The following is a 14,971-nucleotide window of genomic DNA, read 5'->3' as shown; positions in this document are numbered from 1 at the left end:
GATATAGCAAGCAGGGAGGAAGGGAAGGGAATAAGCATTTATTAAGCATCTACTACTTGTCGAGCATTGTACTAAACACTTTACAAATATTTTCTCATTTTATTGTCACGAAAACCTTGTGAGCAATTAGACAGTTTGGCTGGAACATAGAGTAAGGCAGGGATATAATGTGTGCATATATTCATGGCCAGTGTTACATTTGCAGCAGCTTCTTGGGGAGTCTTGATTAAGGAAGCCTTCCTCCACCACCTTTGAGATGGTTCAAATTTTTCTGCTTGGCTGAAATGATTCCCTTTATTAGCAGATTAGTCAGTGTTCAAGGTATATGCTGAAGAAACAGTCACTGTTCTTCAGGTCTATTTTGTCTATTGCCTTAAGGTGTAAGGATTACACTCTGATTATAAGATGGTAAGTAAGGTAATGCTTTTCCTCCACCTCACCACAATGTATGAGATTATGACCTCTTAGGTAAACCTGTTTTGGGGATGGGGCTATCTCTTCTTTCTGTCATCTTTTCATTGGTATAAGGATCTGTGAGCTCTTGAAGGGCAGCTGGCATCTTTCCCCCTTTCTGAATATCCAAGCATATCAAAGCAGTTGCAGTTAAAGCCGCAGATATATTAATATATGGGCCAAGAAGAAAACTGTTCAGTTCTTGTTCAGTTCTTTTTCAGTCATATCTGATTCTTAGTGATTCCATTTGGGCTTTCTTGGCAAAGATAAAAGTATGGTTTGCCATTTCCTTCTCCAGCTTATTTTACAGATAAAGAAACTGAGGCAAACAGGGTTAAGTGACTTGCCCAAGATCATATAGCTATTGTCTAAAACTATATTTTTCTTAACTACAGGTCTGGCACTCTAGCCACTAGCACCCAGTTGAAAAATCACGTATACAAAGGGGCCCCTTTGATGTTGGTCAGGCTGTATTGAGTGGAGAAGAAATATCAAATAACTGATAAGACAGTCTTCCAAAGAAGCTGTTTGCTAATGTCCCAGTGATGCCTCTTAACTGATTATAATCATATTATAATACTTCATCACTTTTTGGAGTATGGAATTAAAGTTGCTTATTCCATAGTTGATTGAAGTTTGCTTTCTCATTAACTTTTTTTTTGTTTTTATTTTTTGCTTTTTGGAGGACAATTGGGGCTAAGTAACTTGCCCAAGGTCACATAGCTAGTTGTGTGTGTGTGTGTGTGTGTGTGTGTGTGTGTGTGTGTGTGTGAAGTGTCTGAGGCCGCATCCAAACTCAGATCCTCCTGACTCCAGGCCAGCACTCTACTCACTGCACCACCTAGCCACCTCCTCATTACCTTTTACTTCTACTTGCTTGCTACTTAATTACTACCTTTTATTTACCTTAATTACTACCAATTATTACCTACTACTTTACTACTTAACTTACTACCATTACTACTTTATCTTGCCCTGATGGGAAGGGATTAAAAACTATTATTATCCCTAAGGAATCAGTAACACTTCAGAACCGGAGCACTGGGAGTCTATTTCTTCCTTTTGGAGAGACATAAAAATATAGAAAATGAACTCAGGGAAAATTAGGAGGGCAAATAAAGGAGAGGAGATGTCAAAGGTCACCGGCTCCTGTGGCATCTGCCTAATGATGTCTTGAAAGCCATGAACTAGATATGGATAATTGACCCGGAAAACAAAATAAGAGCTAGATTGTGGAATGCTTTAAATGTCAAACACAGGGATTTGCATTTTATCTCAGAGTCAAAAGGAAACACCTGGATATTTTTAAGCAATGGAATAATATGGTTAAACCTAAAGTAGCTTCCTATTTTAAGGAATATCAATATGTCAGCTATGTGGAGAATAGATCAAAGAGAGGATAGATTTTGGGAAAAGAGAATTAAAATAGTCAAAGTGAAAAGGAATTAGGACCTGAAATGGGGTAAGGGCTGTTTGAGTATAGAGAAAGAACTAATTGCATGTAGATTATGGAGGTGGAATTTGTTTGACTTACCAGGTAATTGGATATAGGCATGAACACAGTTTTGACAGCAGTTTTTAGGCCCTAGTGTGTCTTCAAATTCTTTGCAGCTTCCTGTGTTAGACTTCTCTCTCAGATTCTACTGTTTCTTTTGGTCATTTAAATGAAAACCTTCTGATGATTAATACTTCACTTTTCCATTATAAGTTAACAATTCTCCAAATAAGACATGTAATCAATATTACTTTTAAAATTTTATCTCAGAATTTCAAATGTTTAAATGGTTTTTCAATCTTTATACTTCTCTCTCTCTCTTTTAGTTTCATCATCTCAGTCATGAAATGGTTATATATAAATGAATTACAGAATCATACCTTTGATTCCCTATCCTGGTTGGCTATCATTGGTATCTTTGAAACTATCCTCTTTTCCTACCCACATTTCTTTGATTCTCAAGAAAAAGGGTTCTTTTTCTGTCTTTTTTTTGCATAAAAGCACAATATCATTCTATATAATGCACAAAGTGATTTGAATCTTTATATTATGCCACAGTTCATTTTCCATTTAAAACTAATGTTCTGATAAACTTGTTAATTAATTTGTATTTCAACATAAAGAATATAAAATAATTATTTCCCTACTCCTTTTAAAATAATTGTTTTTCTGTAACACTGGCTATATCAGATTGGCCAAAGTTCTCACTGTATCCTTTGTTTTAACGGTAATAAATAATAATTAGGTCAATTTCCTCTGAGCCAGAGCTATATTTTTCTTATTGTTGCACTATTTTGTAAAATACCTTTAATAAATAAAATATTTTTGTGTATTTCTAACAATCAAAGGTTGTTTCCTTTTTCATATATTTTTCAGGCATTGTGGTATCATCAAAAAAGAAGAATAAAGAGGTATCTAGTAAAATATTCATATTGGCATTATCCATAATGTTCCCTGTTAGAGGTATTGAGAATCTCATATTAATGATTCATGTAATCTTCTCAATAATGTGTGGATGTTGGTTCACCTAACATTTTTCTAGTTGATTAAGTGATGGTTGGTGAACTCTAGATTTGAGCTACATCCTTGGCTTGCATCTATAAAATAAGGAAGACAGATCTGATGGGATTTATCAGAGATCAACAAAGATGTAGTATGAAAGTGAACTGAGGGGTCTATGAAAGCAGGTGGGTATCCGGGAGGCCTACAAAGAGCTCTCTGTGATTACTCTCTCCCTCTACAATGCTGCAACCATGGCTATCCAGTACCCCATGGGCCTCAATATGGGTCACAAAGTTAGCAAAAACGTTTGGAAGCTGCAACACTACCTCTGCTGTGGGCACTTGACCAAACACACAAACTTTGTGAGAGATATGATCAGGGAGGTGTGTGGATTTTCCCCTTATGAGAGGCTGGCCATGGAATTCTTAAATGTCTTCAAGAATAATCAAGCCCTTAAATTCATCAAAAAAAGTAGGAAATGACATCTGAGCCAAGAGGAAGAGAGAAGAACTCTGCAATGTCCTAGCTGCCACGAGGAAGGCTGCTGCCAAGAAGGACTAAACTGGACTCTGCCAACCTTCCTCACTTACCCAATAAAGATTTGACAAATAAAAGAAAAAGTGACCTGAGTATGCAGACACCAAAGATTAGACTCCAATCTTGTCTTCCTTGAAATCTCAACATCCAGAAATGAGAGAATGAATTCTACCTGAGTTGCCTAACCATACCTAATGGAAAGAAAAAGAGCCTAAAGATGGACTAAACTGAAGAAAGATTCACACTATGAAAAAAACAACACCACACAAATCTGGACTTCCATTGTTATGCCTTTGTACTGTTCAGTACTAATAGTAAGGGAGATGACTCTTTAACAATGCTAAGTACACACCTTTTCTGAGAATGTCTCAGCCAAAGGGTGGGTCTATAAATCTGAAGGATTGTTTAGGTATCTGGAAGAAAGCTCAGAGAAGGAAGGAGTGTTACATTGACTACCTATAGGTGCCTATAAATCTTTTTTTTTAAATATATTTTGCATGTTCCATGGTCTGAAAAAAAAACTGTCCTATATGCTATATGCATTGTTAACTTCAGTGCTTGGACAGGCATAAATGTCTAATTTATCCATATTTGTTGAGATCTAAACTTGAGTTATAATCTAATGTTCATGAAAGAGACTGTTGAACCAAATTCTAGTTTTCTCAAGCAAAACTGTGGAGAGGAAAGAGGATTAAAGGGCACATAGATGAGCCAGTCAGTCTTTAAACATTTATTAGCTAACATGCAAAGAGTGATTTGTGAGAACTGAATGTGGTTAGTGTAGCCTGGAGCTTGTGGTTCTAAGGCAGGAATCATACATCCACTCACACCCACCAGAAAAATTGAGTATAAAGAAACTAGGATATAAATATAAAAAAATGAAAAGTAAATGGAAATGAATAGACAAATAAAGAAAGCTCTTAGAGATATATAGGGAGTGAAAGCCAAGTTCTTATGGATGCTTTATAAGTTTAATTTCATTCATTCAGGTAGAAATAAATGTTTGGCAAATTTGATTGATCTATTTTTAAGAATCTTCTTGTTTTTATTGTTGGGATCTGGGTTACTTGAGAGGGATGAAACGAGAAGAGTGGATGGCTCCAATACCAGGTCGGCCATGTTTCACAGGCTTGTAGGTGATAGAGAATTCACCCAGGTAGTGTCCAATCATCTCGGGCTTAATTTCTACCTGATTGAAGGTCTTGCTGTTATAGATGCCCACCATACTTCCCATCATCTCAGGAAGGATAATCAAGTCTCAAAGATGTGTCTTCACTACCTCAGGCTTTTCCATGGGGGGAGCCTCCTTCTTGGCCTTCCTCAGGTGCTTCAGGAGCGAATACTGTTTGTGCCTCAGACCCCTCTTGAGTTGCCTTCGCTGTTGAGCGCTGTACAGCTGCATGAGCTGTTCATAGGACATGTCCAGCAACTGACTCAGGTCCACTTTGTGGTAGGTGAACTTCTGGAAGGTATATTTGATTGATTTTTTATATTTGATATAAATTCCTCATTTCAACAACCCTAAGAAACAATGTATTGTGATAGAAGTAGTATTGAGCTAGGGGTCAGTTGTTTTAATTCTAATGCCAGTTACCTTATTTGTTTGCTGGGTGACCTTGGGCAAGTTGTTTGACCTTTCCAATTCCTCTTGCAGAAAAAAAAAATGACTCAGAATATTCCCTTTATTTTCCTAAAGAGTTGTTGTGAGGATCATATAAGATAATCACATAAGATATAAAAAACAAATTGGAAAAATTTTTTTTCCAATATAACATACCATTTTGATCATCCTAAAATTTCTACTTTACATTTGGCTTATCCTCCCACCTAAGGAAATAGCAAATACATACATACATACATACATAGTAGAAATATATATATATATACACACATATATATGTATGTATAAGGTATGTATTTGTTTTTTTTTTGTTGTTGTTGTTAGTTTGCCCCATCTTTAAATGAGGACAGGAAGTGTACTCCTCTCGATGTAATCTCTATTACTACTTTAAAATAAAACACCACGAAACCCACAGCTATCTAAGCCATTGTATCACTTGAAAATATTTTGGATTTATATGCATCTTACTTTCAATATTTCAGCTCATCAGAGAGCTAGTCGTCTATAATATACCAAAGACCCAATATTCTTCCCATGTCTGCTTTTCAAATTTTATGCATACTTCTTTTAAATTCTTTACAAGGAGGTATCTATCTCCCTTTACCATTCTACTTTACAGTGACCTTCAATCTCTTTACAATTGTATGACAAATTAGTTTTGGTCTATGAATTCTAACAACCCACTGGGCAGACCAAGACCCTTAATGGCTGCAAAATTCTTTTCTGATCTCTTTGTGATGAGGAAGCACTATTCAACTGTGTTTTACATCCTTCCTGGTTTTCAATTCACTGAAGTATTATAGCATAGAAGGTGATGTAAGTCTTTTAGTATTTTCAAACAAGAATAAGACAACTTGTTTTTTTAGAAAATAGAAAAAAATGAATAAAATGTGATCTACTCATGAACAAAGCACTTATTTAGCACTTTTTAAACACAGCTAAGCACTATATAAAAATAATTGTAAAGTGAGCTCCCTTGTCCTTAAGAGTTTGATTACATGTATAATATAATATACACAGTGTTTATACAGTGTGTGTGTGTGTGTGTGTGTGTGTATGTGTGTGTGTGTGTGTGTGTTATGTCTGTATTTGAATTCTGGCCCTGGCACTCATTGATTATACAGCTTTGGGCAACTGAATTTGGTAAATCTGGACATTTAATCACTCTGAGACTAAGTTTCTTGTTTCATAAAATCAAAATGTTGGATTATAGCAGAGTTTCTTAACATGAAGTTGTTATAAGAATGTAAATTTTTAAGATCTTCCCTGCCCCTAGGCTTAAGTGCACCTGGAGCCTGTGGTGGAAGGCTTGTTTTTCAGGAGATACTTTGTGATTGGGCAGTGGGTCAAGAAGTTGTTACATTCCATGAGCCAGGAGAAGGTTATATAAGCCCTGATGGGAAGCTTTGCTTTGGGGCTCACTTTGAGAAGTGCTGTGTGATTTCACCAGACGATACTCTGGGCAGCCATTGTTGAGAGCCCTCCAGCTTTGAAAAACCCAGATGTTGATGCTCCCTCTCTGGTAACTGTGATTTGGTATGCATGTAACGGTTAGACCATTTGGAGGCCTGTCTACTTGATATGCTTTTCTGTTTTCTTGTAAATTCTGTGTGTATACTCTGAAGTTTGGGGTTCTGACTTTCCCGCGAAGAAGATAAATGATACGTTTGATTGATTAAAATAAGCTTGTTAACCCATTTTGAGTTGCTTTCCTTTAGAAAAGCAGATCTAAGATCCTGTGTTGGCAACCACCCTGGGGATGGTGGGGTGCTTGCTGCTACAGAAGTCTAGATATTTACAAGGGATCTCTGGATAGATTTAATAGGGTTCATGGACTTCTTTGTAAAAACATTATATCTTTATTTTTACTAATCTTTGGTTCTTTTGTGATCCTATGTATTTCACTTTATTCATTTAAAATATTATTCTAAGAAGGGTTCCATAGGTTTCAGTAGACTACCAAAGGACTACATGACCTAAAAAGTCAGAAAGACTTGGACCAGGTGAACTTTATTGTCACTTCAGGGTCTAAATTTTATGATCCTATTAACCAAAAACAGCAGCCATAACAGGAATCAAGGTAGAACTTAAAGAAAATAAGCAAAGTGTAAATGAATATTCACCCCCATGATTTCTCTTACATTAGTACAGTCTGGAAAATAGAGAGTCCTGGTGACTAGATTAGGCTTCTGGAAAGATAACATTTAAATTTTTGTTTTGTTTTTGTTTTTAATATATAAATGAGGAAGAAAACTGAAGTCCCAAAAGAGGTTATGTAATCAAGGAATTATTGTCTTGAATTCATTCTCCAGTGCAACAAAAACCACTATAAATTCCTAAAGACAATGGTGTCTGATCAAAATAGCAAAGGAAGGACCTGTCTTAATTATGTTAATGTGTATCATTCAGAGTTTAATTATTTACCTAAACACACAAGTAGTAAGGCCAGAGGCAAGAACTGAAACCAGATTTTCCTGATTCAAGGAAAGATTCCAACATCCATTATACCACAATCTATGGTATTCTTAGAATCACAGAGCTTCTTTTTAACATAAACTCAAGGTGTGTGGAAATAGAAAACTAAAAGACTCTCCTTTTATTACAACACAATAACTTTTTTTTTAATCTCAGCACCAGAACATTCGAGAAAAAAGTGCATTTCTAAATTAGGGCTACTCTCTGAAACAGTAAGAATAAATATTATCTAATTTCAAACAATGATAAATGAGGAGGAGCCTTGATCAATTTTTTCTACCCATTTTAATTCCTTCATCTTCTATCAAATTGCTGTCAAGAGTACTTGGTGATTCAGTGCTTATAATTCCTTTTTTGTGTAGGAAAATTGGCATCTGGCATATGTTAGATATGCTTCCTCTTTTTGGAGACCTCCAGAATAAAGAATGTTGGGAAGCAATTTTTTTTTTTAAGCAATCAGGGTTAAGTAACTTGCTCAAGGTTACACGGCCAGGTGTTTCTGGGTGGGTGCTAAGTGCCTGAGACTGGATTAGATCCCAGGTCATCCTGACACTGGAGCTGTTGCTCTTACTTGCTGTGCTACCTGGCCACCCCTTGGAAGCAATTCTTAAACTACTATCTTAACTTACAAGAAGTAATCAGATCTTTGAGTGAAATAATTGAAGGGGATTATAATTTCCCCTAATTCTAGAAAGATAACTGACAAGGAGAATATTGTGGTTCTTATTAAGAGGTAATGAATTATAAGATGATTTGAACCCAAATAGGTCCTTTTTTTTGTGACATTGTTATTAGGAAGAGAGATGGTGGTGTTAGGAGTCAAAAACAAAAAGAAAACCCAAAACATAAAATAGTTATTGCAAATTGTATTTACCAAATGGTATGGTCCCAAGTCTTCCTAGGTTGTTCTGACTCTTAAAATATCAGTCAAGTGGCAGGAAAATGACCTTTGGTTAGTCTCTCCACTAAAGAATCAAAAGCCTTACAGAGATATCTATGTATGACTTTCCCCTTGGAATTCTAAAATATTGTTATGGTTTTGGGATTTAAAGATCTTCCATGACCCTTGAATTTGCTGAAGTAGCAGGAAGGGGTGGGGCAAGAGGAAGCACAAGCTAAGCTGGAGTGAGTGCTGTGACTGGAAGCCTGGCAGCAGTGGTGGCAGCAGTGGCAGTGGCAGCAGCAGCATGGCAGTATGAATTCCTTCCTTTTTTTGAGCCAGCCAGAATTTCTGCTAAGGACTGCCAGGGATGGGAAATATGGGTGAACAGAGCTATGGGGAGCATGCTTCCTGGATGCTGGGCAGTTGCTGTGAGTGGGGAGAGGAAGACCTTTGCCTGAGGTAGCCTGTTCTGTTTTGAAGACTTGAGAACGTGGGTGTTTACTACATTACCTATGTGTGCCAACTTCCTAACTACTCTGATGGCTCTGACTTTCTGATTTTGGGACTCAGTTTTCTGGTATTTGAATAAATGTTCTAGCTTTATTCCCCACGTGGAGAGCCTGGTATATTTTGTGATTACTAGGCATATGAGCATATTAATAGTTACCATAGGCATTGTGAATACTGCAATGTTGATACAAATAGTAAGGCTAGCTAACATAAAATTGTAATGGGAATGGGAATTTGAAGATCTTCCCTGCCCTTTAATAAGCCTAAAAAATATTTGAAGACCTTCCCTGCCTCCTACCTCCTACCCACAATTGGTGGAATGTAATCACATGGGTTCTAAGGTGGCAGGAGTTTCCTGAAGGGTGGAGAAGAGCCCTCAGGAAGCTGGGAGTCAGAAATACTGGGTGGTGGGAGACAGAGGATGTACCCAGGGAGACAGATAGGCTTGTGAGTGTTGGTTTGTGGGAAGGCTAAAAGATGGTCTGGCTTTCTGCTATGTTGTAGTATACTAACTTCTATGTTGCTATGATGGATTCAGTTTCCTGGTATTTGGATTTGGTTTTCTGGTGTCTGAATAACTGTTTTGCTTCTGTCATCTATATGCAGACTCTGTTATATTTTGTGATTGAGAACTATGTCAATATATTTGCAGTAACTGTTGGCTCTGTGAATATTGCATTGGCACCACAGCAATAAAGGAGGAGAAACAAAATTCTAAAAGTTTTTTAACAGAGGAAGAAAGTCATGTTACTAATATAATGGTGTACAATTCATGTAATATATGTTAAATATATGATACACACATGTAAAATTAATTCGCTTACCTTCTAATAGGAAATACAGCTCTAGCAGTCACAAAAATCCAAAAGGCAAACATATCTATTTATCTATATCTATATCTCTCTATATATATATATATTATTGATAGGAGTATAAAATTAGAGATCAAACACTATTGAAAACATTGAAGCAGTTATAGTTTTTATCATCCCACCACAATGTCCCTACTAAAAGTTAAAAATAAAAGGGAGAGTCAGAGTCAAGATGTCGGAGAAAAGTCAAGGACTCACCTGAGCTCTCCCCTAAACCCTTCTGAACACCTTTAATTCCCTAAAACAAATTCTGAAGCAGTGGAACCCACAAAAGGACAGAGTGAAACAATTTTCCAACCCAAGGCAATTTAGAAGGTCAGAAGGAAAGGTTGGGCACACTGGGATGAGAGAGGAGTTCCAGTGCAGGTTGTGTCAGCAAAGTCCTAGCACCAGCAAACCAGGACCAGGCCTTGGGAGTGACTGCATCAGCAGCAGCAGCAGTGGCTGCTCCTGGAGCTCTCATCTCACAGATGGTCTTGAGATCAAATAACTGGTGAGAAGGAGATTACAGGGGTCTCTGCTGAAGCTGGGGGAAGGACTCTGTTGCTTTGCCCATACTCTTATCTGGGGTGCCATTCTGGGTTGCAGTCAAAAGGGGAAGAGTAGCATTAGCACACCAAAGCTTTCATGCCACAGTGGAGCATGAACCCTTATCCCCACATTTGAGGAGGGATAAGATGAAAGGAGAGGGAGAATGGAATAAATAGGATTGAAGGAAATACAGTTATCAATTATGACTGTGGGAAAAACAATTAAAAGCACATTTCTTTGATAAAGGGCTTATCTCTCAAACATATGGATAACAAAATCAAATTCATTAAAATTATAAGCCATTCCCAAATTGACAAATAATAAAAGATATGAATATTTTCCAGATGAATAATCAAAGCTATCTATAACCATATGAAACCATGAATGAAATTACTATTTCTTGGAAAAATGCAAGTTATAACAATTCTGAGGTACTATTTCACACCTATTAGATTGGCCAATAGGAGAGAAAAGGAAAATAACAAATGATGGAGGAGATGTGGGAAAATTGAGACACTAATGCACTATTGGTGGAGTTGTGAACTGACTCAACTGTTATGTAGAGCAGTTGGGAACTATGCCAAAAAAATCTATAAAATCATGCATACCCTTTGAGCTAACAATATCACTGCTAGGGCTGTATCCCAAAAGAAATTTTAAAAAAGGAAAAGGACCCATATATACAAAAACATTTATAGCAGCTCTTTTCTGGTGGCAAAGAATTGGAAATTGAGGGGATGTTCATTAATTGGGGATTGGCTTAACAAGTTTTAGTATAAGCATGTAATGGAATACTTTTATGCTTTTAGAAATGATAAGCAAATTGCTTTCAGAAAAATGTGGAAAAATTTACATGAATTGATGCAAAGTGAAATGAGTAGAACCAGGAGAAAATTGTACACAGTAATAGCAATATCGTAAGATGATCAACTGTGAATGACAATTATTCTCAGCAATACAATGATCCAAGAAATCTCTGAAGGATTTAAGAGGAAAAATGCTATCAGATTCTGGAAAAAGAACTGATGGAGTCTGAAATTCAGATCAAAGCATACTTTTTTTTAAACTTTCCTTTTCCTTTCCTAATATGGAAATATGTTTTGTGTGTCTACGTATATATAAGTTATATTAAAGTGCTTGCCTTTTCAATTAGGGGGTTGGGGAGGAACAGAGAGAATTTTGAACTAAATTTAAAAAATAATGTTGAAAAAATTGTATGTGTAATTGGGAAAAATAAATACTATTTTTAAATAAAAAGGTTTAAAAAGAGGTTTTTATTGAAAGTATATTTTACTTTTTATTTTTGTACTTTATTATTTCACAATAGAAAGGAAGGATGAATTTTGACTTAAATATTTAATTTGGTACTAGAATTGTCCATTGCAATTCTGTTTGGGGGTAGCTAGTTTTTGTGATGTTAAGTTTTTTTCAGCATTGTCTTCATTTGCTAGTATTCTAATAAATTGTTCTTTTGCCTTAAATTTCTGAACTCTGCAGCACAACAAAATTCCTCCACCTCCACTTTTCTGAAATCTTCATTATTACATATGACCCAACAATAAGAAGATTTAAAACAATTTATTTGTTTTAATTTGATTTATTATAATTTTGTCAAATCTCATTTTTTTTCTTTTGAATCTTAAGTGCTATAGTATGTGTAAACTATTTTAACATAGCATGTTAATAACCAGATGATAATTGAATATTTATTGAAATATGCAAGGATTCCAGAAGGCAAATGATATTTCTGAATATTGCAGATAACTAATAAATTAACTCAAATGAATCTGTGATCTCATCAGTGTGGGAATTGCGTCCTCCAATACAGAAAGATATCAGAACTGGATCTGACTATCCTCTCTTACTCTTTTCGATATTGTTCCATAATTTAGTACCCCCCAAAGCTTGCTTGGGACTAAGCAAAAGTTGGATTGGAGATTTGCTTTAAATTCTTCTTAAGAAGGACATATGTAAGAGGGCAGCTAGGTGGCACAGTGAATAGAGCACTGGCCCTGGAGTCAGGAGGACCTGAGTTCAAATATGGCCTCAGACACTTAACCCTTACTGTGTAACCTTGCACAAGTCACTTAACACCAATTGCCCTGCCTTCCCCACTCCAAAAAGACCAAAAAAAAAGATATGAGTGGAGTATATGGGCTATCCATTCTTTGTCCCTTACTCTTACTACCGGTATATAATGTATAATTTCAAAATGAAAAAAAAATTCTTTATAGTTTTTTAATAGATATCTCTGATATCTCAATGCCAATCATCAGAAATATTAGCAAAAATCCACATTGTTTTTTTGAATTCCATTTCTGATATTCACAAGCATGAGACAACATGGTAAATTTAGGAAATCATGATGGCTCCATTGGAACAGTAGGCTCAAATAATGGGTGACAGATTGGCTGGAGGCAGTCTTGGTGTCTGAGGGGAACTATATAGCCATGGCTTTAGGTACTTCAAAGCAATACAAGTATATTGAACTGACACTATCTATCTATGTTTGCCTCTTGGCATCCATGATATCCAGACTGAGAGCATTTTACCACTGTAGACATTTGGGAATATTGTATGACACATTTAATCTTTCAAAGATACCACTTTCTTTGCTTGTATGTCGCAGCATCTCTGTTTCCCTTCATTCCAAATACTTTCAGGTAAATAGAATGAGAGATGAGCATCATGTTCTCTGAAAAGGAGAACATGAGACTCTCAGCTTCACCCAGAGGGCAACAAGGGAAACTAAATTGAGAATTACGTTGCTTCAGACAATTCACACAGTGTACTAGGCACCATTCTTTTTATACCACCCTCCCTGTCAGAATCAAATAATTGTTGACACAGTCAATAGCTAGCAGGTTGAATGTAATTCATATTTTATGGTAATTCTTTTTTTATCACATAATAATTACATATGTCTTTTATTGTCTTGAGAGTAACTAGATATATTTAAAAGAAAGCTTTTTTTCAAAGAAGTTAATGTATCTGTTAAGTCCAATATTTTGATTTTTTATTTGTGATTTTTGACAAATGTGGCTAGTAACTTTAAAGTCCCTGTCAATTGCTAGTCACTGAAAGAATTTATGGTACATTGGATATACAATGACAATAATATTTGACATATAATGCAATGATATAACAGCATTTTTAGTCTACTCTCAATCTTCAGATCTTGAGGTCTGATTGAGTTCTAAAGGAATACAGAGTCTTGGGCTACATCCATCAAAGTCTGAGTGTAGGGGATGGCAAATTTATGACTCACCTGGCACATAGTGACTCATCTGTCTCTCAAGATTCCTTGCTACTTCACTTAGACACACTTGACTACTCCATAGGTGGTAGATATGGGCAAGGTTATTTGAGGTATAGATTTTCTTTGGAAAGGAGACTTACTACAATCATAACATGGTGGATAGAATACTTTTAGTTAAGAAAAATTAGGTTTGAATTGTACTTCAGTGACTAGTTATGTAAACTTAATAAGTAATATGGTTTATATAAGCCTCACTGTTATAAAATGGAAATGATGACACCTGCTTCATAAAATTGTTGTGAAAACCAAATGAGTTTTCAAAATACTTTGAAAATAATAAAGTGTTATTTAAATGTCACCAATGATAATGATGTGGGCTCAATGATGGTGGGAGTCAGTATCATTGATTTCATGCTTTTAATATGACATTGAAGTCAGGATTTAATATTTTAACTTACTTAAAACTATGCTGAGATATTTTTCAGGCTTGCTAATGTTTATGTTCTATTCTCCTTTTTCTCCTGCTTCTAGGGAAGAAACACTGATAACCTACTCTGTTTGATGAAAGGGCAGCACAACTATGATTTTTATTCTTCTAAGATAGGTCCTTTGGGATCTAGCATGATAAGACATTTTTATGGCATATTTTAGGGAAATGTGTGATCTGAGTTTGGGCTCACTGTGGTAAAAACAATGGTTAAATAATTTTGTTTTGTTTTTAGTCCAAAACCCTCTACCTATATGCTATGATTGACATAGGAATCAATAAATGTACAGGACAGAAGATATCAATTTTTTTCCATACAGATTCACAGACCCCTTGAAATCTCCTGACATAACTCTCAGGTATCTGTAAACCTAAAATTAAGAACTTCTACTATGAGATACTAAACAGAGAGATGAGTTGCTAATCTTCATCAGTATAAATATTTTCCATAATTAAAGTTCCTCTACTAATGAAGTCATACTTCTGGTCATAATAAAAGCAAATAAGGGTCACAACAGCATTGTGCTACAAGAGAGATAACTGTAGAGAAATCAGTAGTGCAATTGTTTTAATGTGTTTAATTTTACTCTGGTTTTGGTCTGGACCTGTGATTTCACTGGTATATAGAACTCCCAATAATGACATACTCCTTCCCAGTGCAAATTAGTGGTTATTCTTAAATTTCTTTTCTTCTTACATACCTGTGACATTATCCTCCACTATCTTTTCCTTCACTCCAACCTCTGAGGAAGAGTTAATCATTCTTTTTCCAAGGCCAGACCATCTATCTATCTATCTATCTATCTATCTATCTATCTATCTATCTATCTATCTATCTATCTATCT

General features: G+C 35.8%; 1 pseudogene; it reads right to left on the bottom strand.

The window, feature by feature from the left end:
- Positions 1-4,516: 4,516 nt before the first annotated feature.
- LOC138171286 (small ribosomal subunit protein uS19-like) lies at positions 4,517-4,944 on the bottom strand (annotated as a pseudogene).
- Positions 4,945-14,971: the final 10,027 nt, after the last annotated feature.

This window comes from Petaurus breviceps, unplaced genomic scaffold (genome assembly GCF_028583685.1).
Source record: "Petaurus breviceps papuanus isolate PSGF00001 unplaced genomic scaffold, PetGlider_PUasm1.0 42, whole genome shotgun sequence".
Taxonomy (NCBI): domain Eukaryota; kingdom Metazoa; phylum Chordata; class Mammalia; order Diprotodontia; family Petauridae; genus Petaurus; species Petaurus breviceps.
This window is presented reverse-complemented; position numbering and strand designations above follow the sequence as displayed.